General features: G+C 42.3%; 1 long non-coding RNA gene across 1 annotated transcript in view; it reads left to right on the top strand.

The window, feature by feature from the left end:
* Positions 1 to 381: 381 nt before the first annotated feature.
* Positions 382 to 22,182, top strand: part of LOC138259446 (uncharacterized) — a 63,808-nt gene continuing 42,007 nt past the window's right edge. The window contains exon 1 of the long non-coding RNA XR_011198734.1: positions 382 to 547. This is a non-coding gene — a long non-coding RNA (uncharacterized lncRNA). The remainder of the gene's footprint in view (positions 548 to 22,182) is intronic.

Raw genomic sequence — 22,182 nt, 5'->3', positions numbered from 1 at the left:
AAGCTTCAGCAGAGGCTAAGCATGGGTAGTAGAGCCCCGTTACACAACACAGTAACATATATTAGCCAACGCTGGTAATCCATCCAGAGAAGGACAGCAGAACAGCCAAGCAGTAAAAGACTGTGCTGCGTATCGTACGCGTCACGCTGAATCCCGCCCATTTACCTGTCCACGACCTATACGAGTCAACTAAATACGCCAGGCAACGTGTAGGCTCCCCGAATTTAGCAGCCAATGAACTGGCTAGCGCTTCCTCAGCCAATCCTAATCCTTCGTACAGTCTTCCGGTGGCAATAACCAATGAACAACGGAAGAAAAGTCAACAGCCAATAGCATGAGAGAAGTTCACCTAACCAATCTACCACTAGTGGATCTTTTCCTCTATTGGGTTTCTCGTGTGTACCTCAGTGCCATTCTTACAACTTTGTCCTTTTTCGTCGTATAAAATCACCCCTTATTCTGTTCGCAAGCGTACCGCATCAATCTTAAATAACGGACATTCCTAGGAAATTCTGGACTGATATTCACCCGGAAGCGGTTGATGGTGGTAAGATGTTCTGTGGGCTGTGTGGCTGTTGGACGTATGTGTTGTTATGTGAAGGGGGTCACATGTTCGAGTATATTAGGTCTCCTGGGGTCTGGTATTTAGTTACAGTGTTGTCCTCTCGGGTTACTTCTTTGTGTAGTGTTACGCGCAGGCAAGGCCAGCGTAGCATCTGCGAGTGAGTGCTGTCTCTGCGTTCACCTCAATTTTTACCTCTGCCCCACCACACACATTTCTTCGGTGCTGCGAATCAGATGAGTATTTATACGCTGGATGTGATTCGATGCTCCCTGAGACTGTACTCGGCGAAGGAGGCCAGGTCGCGCCATGATGTTTCCATTACTACAGCAAAAAGGGAAATTCCTTCTTCTATAGAACAAATTGTCCCATTATGAGTTGGTACTCTCTGAATTTAAACAAAGGTAAGGAAACAACACAGAGTTTAAGGTGACAGGTAAAGTAAAAAGTGGACAGTCCGGAATAGGCTATTATTCTGGAGAACTAAAATCAACTAGTCCAGCAGTTTTTGAAAGCTAGTGAATGACTTTGAAAACACACGTGCCAGTTGGTATGTATGTTGGCACCTAAGAATGACGTTCACCATGTGATTGTACAGGGGGAAGGCAGCGGGGATTTGGCGCTTGGGACTTTTGAGCCCCCTTTCTTGTCTAGACAGCCCATCTACTCCTACAACATTAAGGAACTCAGTTGGCATCACTTCCCATGTCATGAGGAGGTGTTTTTGGAGGCCAACTTTCTGAAGCGCCCACATGCGCGCTGGAATACTCTTTGTGCAGGGGTTTTCAGCTCACAATGTAGCTGTGTGACAAGGCAAGAAATAGTGTGCCACACAGCAGTACAATGCTAGTTGGCACGCCTGGTACGCAAGAACAATAATGATGATGCTGTTGCTTTATATGCAATCTTTGCTAACAGTGTGGCAGTCACGTGTACCCATTTTAGCTCTGCCCCAAAGTCCGCTTTAGTTGATTCTCTGGCCTCATGTAATAAAAAAAAAGTCTTAAAATATATACGTGCACAGTAGAGCTTTGCGTCAGCCCTTTTCTTCCATAGTTCAGCTGTCATTCATCCGTGCATACATCATCGGTTAATGGTCATCCCACTACAGTCATTGTCAGTCTTACACTCCTACAGTAAGAATATTTTCTGTGTTGGGCATTACAATAAAATGAGTGTCTACGTGTTCCGAGTGCACCCGCTTACATGGAGGCACCTGTCCTACTCTAATACAATGATATTAAAAGATGGTGTGTGTTTTTTTTTTTTTTGTTTGTTTTTGCAAGCACGTGGCTGCCATATTTAGTCAAAACAATATTTGTATTTCTTATTTATATTTCTGTGACATACTTTTATAGTAACAAAAGTAAAAGGGAATCCACTCTGTCAAGGTCAGGCATATAGGCTTCATCAGTGCTAGTTTTTTAAGGGTGTTTTCTCTTCAGTGTACTCTGAATGTCACCGTGGGTGAGTGTGCTGTCTCCACAGTATCGTAAGGCGCTGAACGAAATTGTACCACTAAATCAAGAGTGACACCTTGATCGAATGCCTTGGCCAATGTTTCCTCAAATTATTTTTATATATGTGCGGCAGTTCTGTGTGGGCACGCTTTTTCTCAAAAGTGCGGGCATGAGTTATTGTGCATGCAATCGTGGTAAGGTTGAGGAGTGAGGGAAGGTCAGAGGTATGAGTTCGCAAGTGGGCAGCCAAGATCCCTATTAAAACTGTTCACAAAAGAGAAGTGCAACCCTGACAAGGCCATGCTATCACGTGGCAATGGGTCTTCGGACGTTTTTTAACAGCTAATTGCGAAGTATCTTTAAATACGTTTATCTAAGACGAGGATATTTTATTGTGGTCACAGAAAATTCGTGTGCAGATCGCACCAGTGTGGTAACCTAATTGAACTTGTAGCTTCATTTAATATCTGGGTTTGTGGCTTAAGCGAATGGTTAGACATAAATTACATCAGAGTGGTTTGAGATCCAAATGTAGGGAAATCTTCTTTTTCCCCTAAACAAAATCTATACTAATTTACCTTTGCTGTCTGATGCAGCTTTGATTTTGATAATAGTAATTAAAATGCTAAATATTTTCCAGTCTTGGCCTGTGGGGCAGCGGACAGTCCTTTCACTAAAGATTAGTCTCTGAGTTTAAAATCACCCTGAAATGTTACTTAAGGCTATGAATGTTAAATATATGTTCAAAACATGTAACACGAGGACTTTTTTTCTAGAAGCGTTTAATCCGAAATTAATTATACTTGTCTAGAGATAATCAGTGGCTTATTTATCCACAGAAGTTATTGAGTAGGCACACTTAACTTATTTGAAGTAAAATAAATTGTATGAATAATTTAAAAACGAGTTAAGGTTGAGTATCAAGTGAACTTTATGAAATTTAATGTTCTGTAATGTTTCTGTCGATGCATAACATTGTCCTCTTCCCCAATTTTTATGACCATAAGTTGGTGTGCTTAAAACTGTGCCATGTATGGCCTACTGATGAGGGAGAAAGGTAAATACTATTTGTCATTTAGACCTAATGTTTATCTAATCAAAATAGCATGCCATTAGTCAAACATTAATTTGCTGCTGTTCAAAAGCCATATATAAAATTCAGTTGAAAAGCCAGGGTCTTCCTTATTCCATAAGTAGTGACCCGCTATCAAAAACAGCTGACAAGGGTTTCACTGTCATGAGCAAACTTTCTAGTTAGTGTGTGTAGTACCAGAACACATAGCAATCAAGGAAATTTAAGATAGTCTGGCAAAACAGCCATTGACCGCAATATTCCTTGGCATCGAAGCCTTATTCTTCTTGATTCCTTAAGCTGGGTGGTAATGCCGAGAACAGTAAATCATGCCACCGTTTTATATAAACATGAGCATGGCATGTGTCTTATTCACTAGAGACCTTCTGTCCATTCGTAGTAAGAAAAGGGCTCATCTCCTTCAAGATTTGTTTCGTACCAATTGCTACTCAGCTCAACTTATCACTATTTGCTCTTGGGAGGCTCGGAGATCTTCATCCAACCTTACTTTCCACTGCACGTTGTGTAGTTATTGTAGATAGGATCTTTCTTGCCTAATGTGTATCTGCTCTGCTTAGACAACTGAAATGAGGGCTGCAGGGAATCACACAGCAACTGAATACGTTTCCCCCTGTTTTAAAGACCAAAATTCCTCCACGCCCCCAGTTGTCTACCTGTCGAAGTTGTAATAAGGACCCCCTGACATTGAATAATTATATAATGTGCAGTGTTGGAGGTGTAGCAGTATAGAATATGAAGAGGGGACATTACTACCATTACGTGTCTGTTTAGTTTCTACAAGTGAGGCTGTATGCATGGTCAGTCTAAACCTTTTCAGAATTAGTTCACGCCAGCATCAAATTTTCCCTGCGAAGGGAATTGAAGCATTCAGTTTCACAGCAAGATATAGTTCCTGTTCCCAGTAACAGTTGTTCAGTTTCTGTCTTTGCTCAGCCCTTCAGTCTTTTTCACACTTCCCGTTAATCTGTCACTATTTTTTTTTCTCTGTTCCTCAATCTTTGTCTCAACTCTCTTTCTGTCTCTCAGCGTCAATAAGTCTGTTTCTCAGGGTCGGTCACTTTGTCAGCCTCTAGCTCCGTTCTCCTGTCTTGTCTCATTTCTTTGTCCCTACTTATTTCTCCATCGTCATTTCTCATACTTTTCCTTTCTCTTTTCCCCTCTCTTGCAGTCTTTCTTTTGCTCACACACAAGAGGTGAGAGACAAGGGCTGTGGAGGGCAGTAAAATGGGTCGTCACGCTATACAATCACGCGTTTGGACAGTCCAAATTCTGATAGGCTGGCTAGTAATGAATTCAGTATTTTACAATATCACCTAATTTTGAGATGTGACTTAGTTATTCTTAGTTTCATCATTGGTAATGATTTCTCATGCAACGTGAAGGAGACTGGTTAGACAATGAGGAATGTATTTGATGCCTGCCTTAGTTGTAAGCTTCAAGTAGCTCACGTGCCTCACTTAAACTACGGAAATTGGGATGAGTTTTACATCCTGTACTGCATTACTTGCTCATACCTGTAATGCTTTGAATTATGTTGAAGTTAAGTGAGTGAGAGTGTATGTAAGGACACGCAGCTGCTGAGAGAGATCGAGCCGGAAAGGCGAGTTCGGCTGTTGGAGACGTTAATGTAATTGAACTTTAAGTTAAAAAAGACGAGTCGTTATTGTAGCCCATTTCCTCTGGCTTCTGTGCAGAACCCATCCTCTAAGCGTAATCTTGATGACAAGGCTTGCGACATACCCAGGGTTGCACATGGCTGTTGTCGTGTCTGTCTGTCAGCCTAAGGTAATTCTCTCTCTCGAAAAAGTGGAGAGAGGTCTGTAGGTCAAGTCTGCCGGAGTCTGCAGCCACCTGTCTAGGGGTGAAGAAGGTTAACCGGGATGAGAAAAGTCTGATGCAGAGGAGCCCGCTTTTGACAAAAAGATCTCGCAAGCAACGAGAACAGCCTGTTTGGGATTATGAAAAGGGTTTCCAGTTTCGTAGTATTTATTACTTTTAAGTTTCGGTCAGTTTATATTTTTATTGGTGCTTTCTTATATTTATTTTTTTGATGGGACAAAAAAGAAGCCGCTAACATATGAAAGCATTTTATTAAATGATATATGTACGTTAGAATATTGATGTCTTTAAGATTTTAGTGCACTAAATGGCTACACATAATAAAGTAATGACTTCAAAATGTAGCACTGTAGTCGGAGCTTGTGTGCCCATCTTCTTCTCTTAAACTTTCATTAGGATTTTATTTGTATAATAAACGTCATTCGCAGCCATTGACTGTATTCTTCCACTTTTAACAGTAGGGAGATGGAAACATATTCTGTCTGCGTTTATGTGTAAAATTCAGTAAAAAGTAAAACTGAGAATTCTAGGTACAAACTGTGGATTCTAAGTAGACTACATTAGGACAAAGGACGTTTTTTATTTAGGGAGCCAGGAGAGCTTGCAAGGAAAGCCCCCGGTCCGAGAACTTTATTGACTATTTTTAGTGTCTGTGACGACCGTAAAACGGCCTCACCTCTGAGTCCTAAAAATATTTTCAATAAACGGCGTTAGAAGTGAACGCGATATTTCCAGTTCGGTGTATCTGGAATGTTGGAGGGCACAGCCCCTATAGAACTGCTTCATAGAACAATGATAGACAGTCCACTGTGGGAGTTGCAGGTGTTGTTTTCGTGCACTGGAGTTCAGATCCGAGCCGTAGAGAAGTTTTGTTTTAAACTACTTTGAATGAAAAAATATGATCCTTAGTTTAGAGAGCCAAGAAGGAACATATAGAGTATGGATTGGAGCCTCCTGGTACTTTGAAGCACAAATCAAATGTAATGTTCTGTTAATTTGTGGAGCGCGCTGCTACCTATTTAGGTGTCCTGACACTAGAGAACTTCCCTAGAAACTGTCACAAAGATACAGAAGACTGATTATATAACGTACGGCCAGGTTTGCAGAGCCTTTCTAAATTTCAGCAAATCAGTTGTAGCATGCAAGAAGGACGGAATTCCATTCCAAAGACGAGCCACTCACAATTTCAACATGACTTTTTTGGTCACTGACAGCCAGTGCAGCGAGTTCAGAGCAGTGTAGACAGACAAGTGACAATGTCATTGTAATAACAAACTGGCTGCTGCACTTTGTACTCTCTGTAGGCGATTTGCAGCATGTGCCCGATCATCCAAAAATAAGGAGTTAGCATATTCCAGTTGACTTAGAATAGTCAGCTGGAAGACTAGTTGTCACACAGTGTTAGGCAGGAGAGGTAGGATTTGCCTTAAAACATGTAACAATGCCGAACAGGTAGGAGGCAACTAGGTAACATGGCTAATTAGAGATATTGTCTTATCCAGATCGAAACTTAAATTCTGAACAAATAAAAACAAGTACGCCTGAAAGCAAAGCGTTGTGGTACTGTAAGTTGTCTGTCCTTTAAATAAACCTGGGGCAACCCAAAATTCCTTGGAACTAGGGTAAGTGGAAAAAAATAAAAGAACACAGTGTTCCTTTAGGCTCAGGTGAATGAATGAATTGTCCACAACTAATGGGTGAGCAAGTGGTGATCTCTCAGTATTTTGACCATTTGATTTGCTTATTGGGTGGTCTTCCTCTGTCAAGGTACAGATCATGTCCTACAATTAAAGAAAATCGTACATTCTTTCAAAAGTTGAAAATGTCCCTTAGGACGGCATTACCTAGACTGTGGCTGGAAAAAAGCTCACCTCAATATTTAGTACAGAGATAATTCAATATTGCTTCCTCTAGTATACTTTGACAATTTACCTTTCTCAATCTAAATAAATAGGGAGACATCAATAATAGTGCTAGCGCGCCTGGTCCTAAATAAGTAAACTTACAAGGGGACACGTATAGGTCGATGAACACTTTGGATCGCATGGAGTATCCCATCTAAGTGGTAGACCAATGGACCATTATTAATCACTACAATAAATAGACAAACATTAAGAAAACCCCTATCTAATAAAAAATACCATAACTCTCAACTTGTTTAAACGTTTTTATTCCCTATTAGCTACAATTCTAATCAAAAATCCTTGTTCGACTTTATTGTTCATCAAGCTTTATTAATCATCACAAAGCAATTGTTCGTCAAAAGAATCTCGAGCAATCAATAGCAACAACATAAGTCAGCAATTCTTTAACAATTATGGAATAATTCAGCAATGCAATTCAGTCAGTCAGTTGTCACTGTTAAAGTCACCCTTGTCAGCCTACCTAACCCAGATTAGCATCAGCATGTGGGTCTTCATGCGAAAACAATTTAGACAAAAACCATTAATTTGGAAAAAAATCTATCTAAAAGAGAGAAACATTTTAAAAAGCGCAGTTGGTACCTAGAAGAAAAAGCACGCATTAGTCAGTCACATTGTTATAGCTACCTACCCAAGATAGATCAGCTACGAGTCAGTCTTCGTCTCCAGGTCATGAGTCATCAGCAAAGTATCAGGCTCATAGAGAGTAAGCCCAAATATCAGCACTTCGGACAGCGTCTCTTGACGTCATCAACTTTCGCCTCTCTGCTCTAAATTTCCTCCCCTTGTCATAACTTTTTATTAGGGTCTCTCAGTCCATCCCACTAATTGCTAATTGGTCAACATTATCAGAAGTTATGATTCTAACCTATAGTTTTTGTTTACCACATGTTCACGTCTAATCAGGATTCAAGTTCCATTAGTTTGATTGGTTCTTCTGTCGATGAGAACATCATCCGGCTCTTCAGGTAACAAAATTGTTGCTCACCGTCTTTTAGTCAGTGCTTCCATTGTTCAAATCCTGGGACAGTACATTTAGCCTACACTACATATGATTGTATCAATTTGTCCTCCTCATCTCCTGTCCACTGGTACATTTACAGAATTTTCTAGCAAAGCTCTCTGAACTCTGTACAGTTCAAGGTCCTTTTTTCCAGTTCCAGTCCTCGGCAGCTTGTCGCGGCTCCAAGTTAAAGCAAGCAAGGCCCAGCGAAAACCAGGCCTCCAGTTTGGCTAAGTTAAGAACACAAATTTTCATAAAACACAGGTTATACATTCAAATATGACATATTAGTACATCTTTAATATATTTTTTTCATTATTCAGCATCTTGTTAATACACATGGTGACACTCACATGGGCACATTTTACCCATACATGTTATTTTCAAATATTAGTTTCCTTATCAATATTTCTCATTAGTATCCATACGCAAATCATAAAAAAATTCTCATATTAGCATATCTGCTCCAACTGTCCCTCCTCTGATGACTAAATATGTCATCACACCTTTCCCTTGTCAATCATTTTACCAATTACTTTCAGCTACATTTTGATTTCTCCTCCTTCTATTTTCCCTATAGATTCTTCTTCTGGGTTGTTCTTCCCTCGTCTGATCATTTTTGGCCCTATTTAGTTTAATTCTCTGCCATAATTTACATGGCCCCATAAGCCTAATAAGACAATGACCACAATATTCCTTGGACAATTTTCCACAATATTCCACCCCAAATTTGACTAAACCAATTTCCCACTGTAACAAATCCATTCCCAACCTTTTCCCAAACTCCTGGTTCCTTCAATCTTTCAAATCCTTACTTGCATTAGTTAAATTAGTAAGTAGATCTTTTATCTCTTTCTCGTTCTCAGGAATGTAAGAACAACAGTGCCTTGCATTAATCATTTTACAGACTCCTCAGTCCTTCACTAATATTATGTCTAAAGCAAGCCTGTTTTGAAGCGTCATAGCTCTATCCGCAGCTAGTTCAGTGTTTAGTAAAAGTATGGCTCCCGTAAAATTTGTTAGCATATTATCCACAATAGTAGATAGTTTTCGTATCTTATTTGCATTCAATATAACTCCCACAGAAGGATTTATTGCTCCAAAAATATCCTCTACGATTTCAGAGGCTGTTTCTCTCCTTTTGTCTCATCTGGTGTAAATCAGTCATTTTCGGTATCTTTTTCAGATCATCTATTTGATAAATCTTAGGAAAAGCTATTCCCAAGTAACATGTCCCATACCATCCTCTAGGAAGATGGTAACAAGCATTAAATCCACAAATACAATAAATTCCAGGAATCACAGGGTCCGCACCATTCAGCATAAATGTCCATTTACTCTGAAACAAAAACACATGCCTACATTCCCTCGTTCCCACAAATAGTGTCAGTGCGTGATTTTGGCCTATATGCACAAAGCTTTCCTACATGTAATGCATCTAAAGCTAATCTCCCTTGTGTTTTAATAGCATTGTAAGCATAATCATTCTTGTAAGTTATTTTCTCTAACCCTTTTTCTAGTTTCTGTTTTAGTGCTTTTCTCCTATCGTCAGTATGCCCAATAAAGCTCTTCCCCATAGCAGTTAGTAAGCAGGTTACATTTTTACGATGCGCATAAGCCGTGCCAAAAGTCACTGTAGGCTCAAAGAATCCTCTAATACTATATCATGTTCCTTAGCTATCTTACTCAAATATCTAATTATAGGAACAAAAGGAAAATACAACATCATATTTTGAGTAAAAATACTGTATATACTCTTGATTATAGAATCTGGTTAGGAGCAAACTACAAGGTATACCATAAGTCAGAGGTAGGCTATAAGTGATCCCCTCTTCCATAGAGGAAGGAATTGGCGTGCACACAAGACAATCCGTTGCATCCATCGTCTCCACATATTCACTCAACAACCAATAAAAGACATTAGAAGACAGCTCTCCGTTTGCGTTAGTATAATCATGCAAATACTGCTCATCAAATTTAAACCTCTCTAAAGCTGTTCGTGTAGTAGTTTCAGATACAGATGTAACATCAGCTTCTCTCATCTCGTCAATAGACATTCCCACAATCATTATTACAAACAATATACCACACACAATCGCCATTCCTTCACTCAAATACCTACAATACTTAATGCGCTTAGTGTTATTATCTAATCCAGCCATGATCTGTAAAGAATCAGAAAGTAGAATTAACTCTTAATTAAGGTGCAACAAAAAAAAAATCAAAAATATACTTCCTTCTCATGCTTCAGATTCATACAAAAAGACCCTTTTTTTTTTTTTTTTTTTTTTTTTTCCCTTTGCCAAAATCGGTTAGTAGCCAGTCATCTCTGGATTTCCAAATGTCATATCAGGTTATCAGTGTCTCTTCCAGTAACGCCCATAATTTCCAGTTTCTCTTTCTTTTATCTCAACAACTCAGTCTATTGATTTCTCTTCAGGTTGTATCAAAATATTGATTTGGAACTTCTCTGACAAAGCAAAAAGACATAAACTTGTTTTGCCAATCACTTGTTGAGGCATATGCCCACTCAGGTCCTGCGTATCTTCGACTTGCTACTCTCTTCCTTTTCAACTTTCGTTCTCCTGCTAGCTCTCCATCACTTAGTTTGTCCTTCCTTGTAGTCTCTATTTCTTCCTTTATTGTCTGATTTATAACCAAGTTCTTTTTCTTGCCTAATTGAGATTCAGGCCAATGGTCTCCTTTTCTTGTTCCTTCTGTCAACAATCTTTTTAAGATCGGACTTTTCTCCTGCGCCTTGTCTGTAGTACCTACTCTTGATGGACCTGCAACGGGTTCAGGAGGAGTCAGATCATTTTTGGCTTTGACCTGTCTCAACTCTTTCCCCCTCAGGCTCTGGCACTTGGTCTCCTTGTGGTTCCTCACCATTTGCTTCTGAGAGAACCTCCCCGGTGCTTGGTTCTCCAGTCACTTCCGCCAAGTTAATTTCTTGCTCTGTCTCCTGAACTTCTACACCCTCGTCTCTCGCTGGTGTGATCGATCCATCTTCCGTCAGTTCTGGATCTACTTCAGGCTCGACCTGCTCTGGTTGTGGTTCAGGAAGAACTATTTGCTTTGTTGCTGTTGGAGTCCTTAACGACACTTCTTCATGATCCTGAGGACTCACCACTCTCTTGGTATGGCTCGCATGTATCCAGTTAGGCAAATTGCACATTTCACAGCTGTTGTAGTTGTCAACACCACTTGATATGGACCTCTCCAACGTGGCTCTAGGCAAGTCTTTTGCACATGCTAGACCCTTGCAGTAGTCCAACACCATATCATCTGTAATATTGACAAGAGTATTGGCTGGTATTGCTGGCAACCTCATTGCTCTACCCATGAGAATCTCATGTGGGGACAGTCCTGTTTTCCTGTCCGGTATATTTCTCATTGACATCAACATTAAAGGCAATGCATCTGGCCATTTCAGATTCGTGGTAGCACAAATTTTGGCAATTCTTGATTTCAGAGTACCATTCATCTGTTCTACAAGTCCTGATGCTTCTGGACGATAGCTGCAGTGAAGCTTCTGTTCAATGCTGCACATAAGAGCTTAATCACTTCGTTATTGAAGTGCGATCCCCTGTCTGATCTAAAGAGATCGGGAATCGGAACCGTGGTATCAACTCTCTAAGTAACAACTTTGCAACTGTGAGGCTATCATTCCTACGTGTGGGGTATGCTTCAATCCAATGACTAAATACACACACACACACACACCAACACATACTTCAATCCACCACATACAGGCATCTCAATGAAATCCAATTGCCTTCTGCTAAATGGTCCACCTGTTCTTCCAATGTGGCTCAGATTCACCACTGTCCCTTTTCCCACATTTAACCTGTGACACACTGCTTCAGCTGCTTGCCTAAACTTTGGATTAAACCAATCAACCTTGAACATTGTAATCATGGCATCTCTTCCAATGTGTACCTGACCATGGTAATACCGAGCCATCTGAGTCCACAGACAATTCGGCAATCCCATCTGGCCCTCCTCAGATACCCAAATCTCATCTGGTCTCTGTACACACTTCAGCTTCACCCAAAGCTTTTTCTCTTCCTTGTCTGCATTTTCTTGTAATGTTTTCAATTCTTCTAGGGTGTCAATTGTTTTCAGTGCAAAACTTGCACAATTAGTCTCTTCTTCTGGCATCAATTCCCACTTATCCTTGAACGATATACAGTTCAGGGCACAAAACCTTGCGACCTGATCTGCATACCCATTTCCCAAGGAAATGTAATCTTGCGTTTTTTGATGTGCACTGTATTTTACTACAGCAATTTCTTCAGGTAACTGAATTGCATACAGTAATTCTTTTATCCTGTCGCCATTTCGTACTGGTGTTCCACTGGAGGTCATAAAACCTCGCTGCAACCTCAATTTACCAAAATCCAGAACAATTCCAAATCCATATTGACTATCAGTGTATATTGTCACTCGCAGCCCGGTAGAAACATAACAAGCTCTAATGAAAGCCACCAGTTCTGCTACTTGTGCAGAATACACACCGGGAAGCCATGATGCTTCTAGAGTTCCTGTAATGGTACATACAGCATAACCTGCTCTCAAGGTAACTGTCCCATCTCTAAGACATGAGCCATCAACAAAGACAATTTGATCATTTTCTTCTAACCGAGTATCTTTAACCCCTTAGGTGCTGAGCCCTTTTTTGGCTATTTGGGGTAGTTCACGCTTAGGCCTTCATAACTTTTTGTCCACATAAGCTATCCACGCCAAATGTGCGTCATTTTTTTCCAACATCCTAGGGATTCTAATGGTACCCAGAGTTTGTGGTTTCCCCAGGAGGAGACCAAGAAATTAGCCAAAATACAGTGAAAATGTTGTTTTTTCCACAAAAAATGGGGGAAAAGGGCTGCCGATGAAGGCTTGTGGGTTTTTTCCCTTAAAATGGCATCAACAAAGGGTTTCTGGTGCTAAAATCACCATCTTCCCACCTTTCAGGAACAGGCAGACTTGAATCCGAAAACCACATTTTTCAACACAAATTTGGCATTTTACTGGGACATACCCCATTTTTACTATTTTTGGTGCTTTTAGCCTCCTTCCAGTTAGTGACAGGAATGGGTGTGAAACCAATGCTGGATCCCGGAAAGCTAAACATTTCTGAAAAGTAGACAAAATTCTGAATCTAGCAACAGGTCATTTGTGTAGATCCTACAAGGTTTTTCTACAGAAAATAACAGCTGAAATAAAAAAATATTAAAATTGAGCTGAAAACAGCCATTTTTCTTTATGTTTTACTCTAACTTTTTCCTGCGATGTCAGATTTTTTAAAGCAATATACCGTTATGTCTGCCGGACTCTTCTGGTTGCGGGTATATAAAGGGCTTGTAGGTTAATCAAGAACCCTAGGTACAGAGAGCCAATAAATGAGCTGCACCCTGCAGTTGGTTTTCATTCTATACTGGGTATACAGCAATTCATTTGCTGAAATATGAAGAGTGAAAAATAGGTATCAAGAAAACCTTTGCATTTCCAAAATGGGCTCAAGATAAGGTTTTGAGGAGCAGTGGTTATTTGCACATCTCTGAATTCCGGGGTGCCCCTACTAGCATGTGAATTGCAGGTCATTTCTCAAAATAGACGTCTTTTTTACACACACTCTTATATTTGGAAAGAAAAAATGCAGAGAAAGATAAGGGGTAATAACACTTGTTTTGCTATTCTATATTCCCCCAAGTTTCCAGATAAAAATGATACCTCACTTGTGTGGGTAGGCCTAGCGCCCGCAACAGGAAATGCCCCAAAACAGAACGTGGACACATCCCATTTTTTTGACAGAAAACACCGCTGTTTTTTGCAAAGTGCCTACCTGTAGGTTTTTGGCCTCTAGCTCAGCTGGCTCCTAGGGAAACCTACCAAACCTGTGCATTTTTGAAAACTAGAGACCTAAGGGAATCCAAGATGGGGTGACTTGTGGGGCTCTGACCAGGTTCTGTTACCCAGAATCCTTTGCAAACCTCAAAATGTGGCTAAAAAACACGTTTTCCTCACATTTCGGTGACAGAAAGTTCTGGAATCTGAGAGGAGCCACAAATTTCCTTCCACCCAGCGTTCTCCCAAGTCTCCCGATAAAAATGATACCTCACTTGTGTGGGTAGGTCTAGCGCCCGCGACAGGAATGGATCACACAAGGGTCAATGGTAGTCCTTGCATGAGGGCTACTGTTAACCCTGGAGTGATTCATTCCTGAAGCAGGCACTAGGAGCAGGCACACAAGCGGGGTTGTGTTTTTATCAGGATAAGTGGGGAAACACTGGGTGGTAGGAATTTTGAGGATCCCTGCACATTCCTGTAGTTTCTGTGATTAAAAAAAGAAAGGAAAAATAGTGTTTTTAATCAACGTTTCACTTTTGCAGGGTATTCTGGGTAAGAAAACTTTGTTAAATCCAAACAAACCACATTTATGTGGGCTGCCTTGGGTGTCTAGTTTTCAGAAATGTCTGCGTTTGGTAGTTTTCCCTACATGGCTGCCGAGCCCAGGACCAAATACTTAGTTAGGTGACTGTCTTAAAAAACGAGGCTGTTTTGTGGTAGGTAATTTTAATGGCTCCCTGCAGATCCCTGGACTTCTGCTCATTGGAATGCAAGGAAAATGTGTTTTTTAAGCACATTTTGTGATTTCAAGGGGATTCTGGGTGAAGGAAAACTGGTGAGAGCCACGCAAGTCCTGCACCCTTGAACTCCCCTGGTACTAGTTTGTTAAAGTTAACCCACCACTCACACTGGTTGGTTTTAGCACCTCCAGAAATTATGGTTTCAAAGCATGATTACTTATCAAAGTATCTGAATATTGAAATCAAGCCTTCTGAAGGTGGGCCATAAAGCCGCATCCAGACACCAACCTCTTTATGGTCCATTCACACGCCATTCGCGCACAACAAACAACCCTTTCATATCGCCAGCCACGGGCCCAATCCAACCAATCACTGCACTCACATTAACTTACTGCTGCCAGACAAGGGCCCATCACATTCACACACCACAGAACGGAATACGTTTGGCTACATTTTACCACCTGTCAAGTAACTGCCTCCTTCTTCCTTAACATTACCAAATGCATGCGTAACGAACCTTTACTAATGACTCCTGTGACAGCCACCTGAGGCTCAGAAAGACATGTTTTTCATGCGCTTTTAACACACACTCTGTGCTAAATCCAACTCCTTCCAGTTTGTGGATGCAAGTTGGGGGTGTCCGAGTATGCCATACAAAGTGATTCCTCGAACTGAGAGAGCATATCTACCTTTGAAACTAAGGGAGACCTGCTGGGGATTTCTCATGATGTTCCCTAAAGAGAAGGTCATAGGCTATGAAAAAGGGTAGTGTTTGGTACATAGGGGAGTCCATGAGAACGTAGCATATGTCCCAGCCAACATTATGTGCAGTGATGTGACTATAATGCACTTATACAGCAAACTGAACATCTACTAAGTTCTGATGGAGGATGAACATGAAAAGCAGGTCAAACACTGACCTATACAAGTCGTTCTCCTTCAGTGCTGGGATGGCACCAATGGGTTTGAATCCATAGGTGTAGATGATGTACATCTGTACTACCTTTACTATCTGCCTTCTACCTGTGCAATAACCCTGTGAAGGCACTCCTACCATAAGCTTTCCTTTCATGTCTCTGTTCTCATCAGAGTCCTGGCTAATCCTGTTTAATTGCCAAGTGAACCTATACTAGTTTGTGGAAGCAAGTTGGGGGTTTCCAAGTATGCCGTACAAAGTGATTCCTCGAACTGAGAGAGCATATCTACCGTTGAAAGTAAGGTAGACCTGCTGGTGAAGAAAGGGTACTCCGTGGCATATGGTCTGCCCACTAGTATATGCAGTAGGGGGAATATAATGCATGTTAATTGAACAGAACACCGACCACGCTCTGACGGTGGATTTAGCTGTTCAAGCAGTCCAAATGGAAGTCCATGATGAAGTAAAATTCTGTGGCTCCTTGTCTAACGAAGCAGTGGCCCATGGACGTTCGGTATCCATGCACTGCCACTGAAAGGATTACCCAACGGCAGCTCAACCTCAGTTGATTTCCCAGAACTTTGCTTTAGTATGATACAACGTAAAGCAAGTAGGGATACAGAGGCCTGGTTGTGATGGACACTGGGGACAGTAATACCGACTCTCCTGCCTCTTTCCATGCTTCGAGCACACTTTACAGCGACGACATGGACAATCCTTTTTGGGTGTTTTAGGAATGCGATCAGCAAAGTGTCGCTCCTGCAGCCTTGCCACATCCTCCAGAACATATGAGGTGGAGGCTGCTGCTTCTGTAACAGCAGTGAGGCTTTCAATTACAGACAACTGGAAGTCAAGGAAAGTCATGTGGTTGTCTGACGGTAAACAACATATGTTGCCATCTGAATCTGGTGGGTAACGGTTTCTTGTACCAAGTGCGAGTTTTACGACACGCATTGTATGGTTGAAGAACCTGGTCGTTCTTGTCCACTCCGCCCATGTACTTATTGTAATCAAGTATACAGATGGGCTTGTGGACTTCGGCCATCTGACCCCAAACCGTGATGGGAGAAGTGCTCTCATCATGAATTGTAGTGAGCACGTATAAATCACGCCTATCTAGGAACTTGACTGCGAGCAGTTCGTTAGAACGCAATGCAGTACTCTGGGATTTCTGGAGCTTCTTGCAAACAAGCTCCTGTGGGAATCCTTTGCGGTTACAACGAACTGTACCGCAGGCCACAGTGCCAGCTTTTTAGATCTCACTGAACAGCTCTACTCCTGTATAGAAATTGTCCACATAAAGGTTATAACCTTTGTGGAAAAAGTGGCTGGACAAGTTCCCATACAATCTTACCTGTGACCCCTAACGCGGGAGGGGATCCTACAGGGTTTAGGGTAGAATCCTTCCCTGTATACACTCTCAAGCTGTACACATAGCCAGAAGAGCTCTCACACAGCATGTACATCTTTATGCCATAGCGAGCTCTTTTGCTCGCAATGTACTGTCTGAAAAGCAGCCGTCCTTTGTACAGGATCAAGGACTCATCGACTGCTATATTCTTTCCAGGAGTATAGATCTCTGGAAACCTGGCAGACAAATGTTCTACGACAGGCCGAATTTTGAACAACCTGTCATGATCTGGATGGTCCCGGGGCAATGCAGCAGAATTGTCATTGAAATGCAGCATGCGCTGCAGTAGCAAAAAACCGATCTCTGCTCATGTATGGTGCGAGTCGTCCAGTAGGACTGCAAGGTGGGTTTCTGCACTAACCCCATTTTGAGCGTAAGGCCCAAAAATATCTTCAACTCCGCCAGCGAAGTGGGAGACCACTGGCGTGCCCTAGAACGGGGCCCTAGAGTGCCTCTGCGCTCCCTCAGAAATTGGTCTGCACGCAAATTTGTTTGCTGCACAACTTTCTTAAGGAAGTCAACATCCAAAAATAGATAGATGTAGTCGACTAGCAAAAAGTTAGCTGTATCGACTTTACATCCAGCGTCACCAGTAAAAGGTGGAATTGGGGGCTGCCAAGAGAGCACTCTCTCTGTGCTTGCGGCTGCAAGCACGTGCTCTCTGGGTTCGGCTAACCCAATGTGGTCCTGCTACCCAGAATGTGCTTGCGAAGGGACAGCACGGATGTCATTGTTTCCTTCAGACTCACTGGAAGAGGTGTCGTCGGGTGGGACTCCGCCGACTGGAAAATCACTCCCAGTATCTGCCCCATTGTCCTCTCCCTCAGATGCTGTCTCAGTCTCTGAGCCTACATTAGAACTGTCCTCCATAACCCAAGTTAGGGCTTGATCAGCAGTCATCCAACGAGACGCCATCTCTGCTACTGGCTAAACTGTCCCTCTAAATTACTAGCCTACGTAGAAGGCAGATAGTCACAAAATTGCTTGTGGGTATGTTTGTTGTGTACAATAGGAAATGTCGTCACCTTACCTTCGCTTCTTCTCCAATTCTGCAGATTCTCTGAAAACACTGAAAAAAAAGAATGTATTACTTCACCGTACCACACACCCTGTGCAACAGTCATTTTTGGTGCTCTGCCTCCCATTACCTCCTCGTCTAATTCCCTCAGTACTACCCAGCAAAAGTGCCACTCATATCGCCATAGTCCCCCTGGCATAACATTTGTTTTAAAGCGCAGGTAACGCTTGCCTTTACTAATCCACTCAGCTAAATACATATAAATGTATCTCCTTTGCAGCAGGACAATAAACCACCTGCGCTACTTTATGGCAACTGCCACTACAGAAAAGACATGCATATATGTATATATTTTGTGAACGAGAATCTCACCGCACTCCACGAGGTTCAAATTGGCATCTTTTATTGCAAGCAACAGCCACGAACGCGTTTCTCTCAAGGAGTCTTGATCACAGTAAATGAGTCCCTCTTTTCTTTCATTTTTTATACTTGCAATAAAACATGTCAATTTGAACCTCGCGGAGTGCGGTGAGATTCTAGTTCACAAAATATTTTCGAGGTTGCTCTCCTCCATCACTGAGCACCGTCAGTGGAGTGCGCTGTGCAACAATCTTTTAACCAATTTGTGTTGCATATATATATATATATATATATATATATATATATATATATATGTGTTTAGAAACAAAGTAGTTGAAGGGTTGCTGGGCGGCGCACTCCACTGCCGGTGCCCAGTGACAGAGAAGACCAATCTCGAAATTATGTAATGCCGAAAAATTTCACCGCACTCCACGAGGTACAAATAAAAGTGTATTTTATTGCAGTCAATAACCACCCACGCGTTTCGACTCACCAAGGAGTCTTGATCAATGTCCTCGTGGAGTGCGGTGAAATTGTTCACCATTCTAAAACAACACACAAAAGAAAAACAAGCATTTACAATGCAATGGGTCTCGCATCTGCTCGAGTTAGAGCTATTAGCGTTATAAACTCCTAACCCAACTTTTCTTGCCACATAAATTGATAATTGAAAGTTAAACACTTTCACATAAGAGAGCCGATTCACAGCGCCACGGCCACCATGAGCATCAGGTGAAGAGATACACAAAAGGAAACGAAGTTCGCTCGCAGTTAAACGTAACAGCAAAAGTGCAATTAGCCATGTACCAGGGGCAATGGCCAAGGCGGTAACAAAACCTCCCCAAGGAGGGACAAAGGTAAACCATTTACCAATGTAATCAAAGGATTTTTGAAGGGCAAGCCCATGAACGAGTGGTAGTGATGGGCGTTGTTTGAAGCCCAGATACACACCAAGTCAGAAAAGCAGGGCATGGGCGCTGCAATGGCTTTTTTTTTTTCATACATGTGTGCTTGCCCTTGGCAAAAAGCTGACCACCAACAATTCGTTTTTAAAAAAAGTTTTTGGTACAATTTTTACCCTGGGGGAGCGATCGCCCCCCCCCCCCCCCCCCCCCCAGGGCAAACGACATGTGGTTTTTTTTTTTATTTATTTTTTTAGCCCCAGGGGTCGGCCCGTGTTCTGAGGGCCGACCCCGCCACTTTTTGTTTTCCCTTTTTTTTTTTTTTTTTTTATGTGGGGGGCGCGATGGCCCCCCAGAACAGTTGAAATCATTCAATAATGCCCCCGGGGGCCCTTTTACGAGGGGGCTGACTCCCCCCCACCCCCCAAAGAAGATCCCTGGTGCCTAGGGGCGTTGCCTGGCCATGGATCGCAGCCGCGCTGCGATCCATGGCCAGGAAACGGTGCCAGGGAGGCACTGATGGAAAGGGGAGAGCCTCCCCTTTCCATCGATGCCTCCCTGGCATCTGGGGGGTCGTTTTGGCCTTTTTTTTCCTCACCGGAGAACATTAGAACGCTTACCTGATTCTCTTCTTCTCTGGTGCGGAAAAATAGTGACGTCAGTGCGCTGACGCCACAAAGGGGCGGGAGGGGTGCGGGATGGAGACGCGGAAGTTGTTCCGCGTCTCGTACGGGGAAAAAAAAAATAAGATCCTCCGGTGCATTGCACCGGAGGATTTTTAACCCCCTCCCTGGTGTCGGCCACTTGTTGTGACCCGCACCAGGGAGGGAGTGTGGGCGTCAGCCAGTGGCCAACGCCCGCACCTAAAAGGTTAATATCAGGCCTCAGCTTTGTACATAGTTCGGTCACCTCAAGACAATCCTGCTCTATATCCTCCTCCTTTTCAATTTCAAGTATCACTTGGCAATAATGTTGCTGGATTCCACACTGTGCATCTTTTCAAAGTTACATTTGGAGCTCCCAAAATGTTCGTCTCATATCTTGTCAGTCTGGCCCCCGTCAAATGTTGTGTTCTCATCCTTGTCAGTAAAATCTCAACAGAATGTGCTACGATTACCGTCACTGGGTATCCCATGACCACCCCTTCACATTGGGAGAGACTTTGACCAACTGCGGCTACTGTTAGCAGACAATCTGGTAAAGCTGCTGCAACCGGGTCCAAGGTAGCTGAAAAATAAGCTACTGGGCGATAAGCACTTCCATGGACCTGTGTCAAAACAGATAAAGAACAAGCATCACATTCATGACCAAACAATGTGAAAGGCTTTGTGTAATCAGGCATTCCCAGCGCTGGAGCCCTGCACAAACTCTCTCTCAATTCAGTGAATGCCCTCATCTAGGTTAATGGGATCTACAACTCCTTTGTGGGTTAACTGCTGTAGGTGTTTTGGCTATCTCAGCAAAATTTGGGATCCACTGTCTTCAGTACCCTACTATTCCCAGAAACATGCGTACATCCTTCTGGGAAGTCGGGGGATTTCTCTGCAAAATCATTGTTATCCTCTCTGGGGAAGTTCTTCTCAGTCCTTTCTCAATTTGATGTCACAAATATTTAACAGATTTCTGACAATACTGCAATTTCACAGGTGAGACCTTGTGTCCAAACTCTCCCAAATCATTCAACAGGGCAATCGAGTCATGCTTACAGTCGTCCCTGGTTTTGGATGCAATCAATAGATCATCAATGTACTGTACGAGAGTTGATTGGCAAGGTAATTCCAACGATTCCAGATTCTTCTTCAGAATCTGATTGAACAGGGATGGTGACTCCGTGTACCCTTGTGAAAGCCTACACCAGCTATGTACTTTTATTAGGAATTTGAAACTGAAAAGAAACTGACTATCCTCGTGAAGTGGTACTGAAAAGAAAGCTTGTGACAAGTCAACCACTGTGAACCACTGTGCCTCGCATGGAATCTGAAACAGTATCACTGCTGGATTGGGTAAAATCGGACAGCACTTAACCACCATGTCATTCACTTTTCGCAAGTCCTGCACAACTCGTACTTTTCCACATGGCTTTTTTAGTCCCGTTATTGGTGAATTACATGGGCTGCTCAACACTTCTTTTAGAACTCCTTGTTTTAGAAAATCTCCAATTATCTGCACCACTTTCATCATCACATCTTGCGCCATGTTATACTGTGGAAGTTTCGGGAATTCAGCATTTGGCTTTAAAGTTATTTTGATAGGTTCCACTCCTTTGATCAATCTCGCTTCTTTTCTTGTCAAGTCCCAAACTTTCTCCTTTACGGTTCCCTGCAAGTCTGCATGCAACTCTCCCTTATAGTGAACATTGGGAAAATTTCAATCAGTGGGTATTCTTCATGAGCATTATTGAATACCATGGCTGATACCTCTTCCTCCTCATCATCACTATTTGTTTGGACTTCTATCCCTGCATCTGTACAATTTTATAGAGCATTTGGTTTTACACAACAAATCTCTGCCTAGCAAGGACACTAGACTTGAATCACATTCCACAAATCTATGCAGCCCTAAATAATTTCCGATTTCGACTTGCACTGGTTCTGTGATAGGATTTGTCAACTGTCTGTTCTTCAATCCCACAACCTGAACTGTCCTGCCGGAAAGAGGTAAATTTGGTACTTCCACGCTCCTCACTGTTGAGCGTGTGGCTCCGGTATCAACTAAGAATTAGTCTTTCACAAAAGGCCCTCTCTGATCTACCTCTAGGGACGCAGCAAGAATAGAGGCTCCCTCATCCGAACTGTCACTCATCCATCCATCATTTATTTCATCCTCACTGTGAAATGGGAACTGGTGTTCTGTATTGTTACTATTGTCTGGTCTTTGACCTGTGACCTGTTGAGTAAGCATAACTTGTTGCTGTTCCATCGGTGCTTGGGGTATGTGCATTTGCTGTCTAGGCACCATGGAAACCTGCTGCTGTACTGGTGATAAAGGAGTAAATTGTGCTTGAGGCGCCTGCAACTGTTGTACAGGCAAGATATTCTGACCTCGATTCTGAGCATTCAGAACTATGCCCCTCATTTTTGGGATCCTTACAGTTTGAACTGCACCATCG

Source organism: Pleurodeles waltl, chromosome 9, assembly GCF_031143425.1.
Source record: "Pleurodeles waltl isolate 20211129_DDA chromosome 9, aPleWal1.hap1.20221129, whole genome shotgun sequence".
NCBI lineage: Eukaryota > Metazoa > Chordata > Amphibia > Caudata > Salamandridae > Pleurodeles > Pleurodeles waltl.
This window is presented reverse-complemented; position numbering and strand designations above follow the sequence as displayed.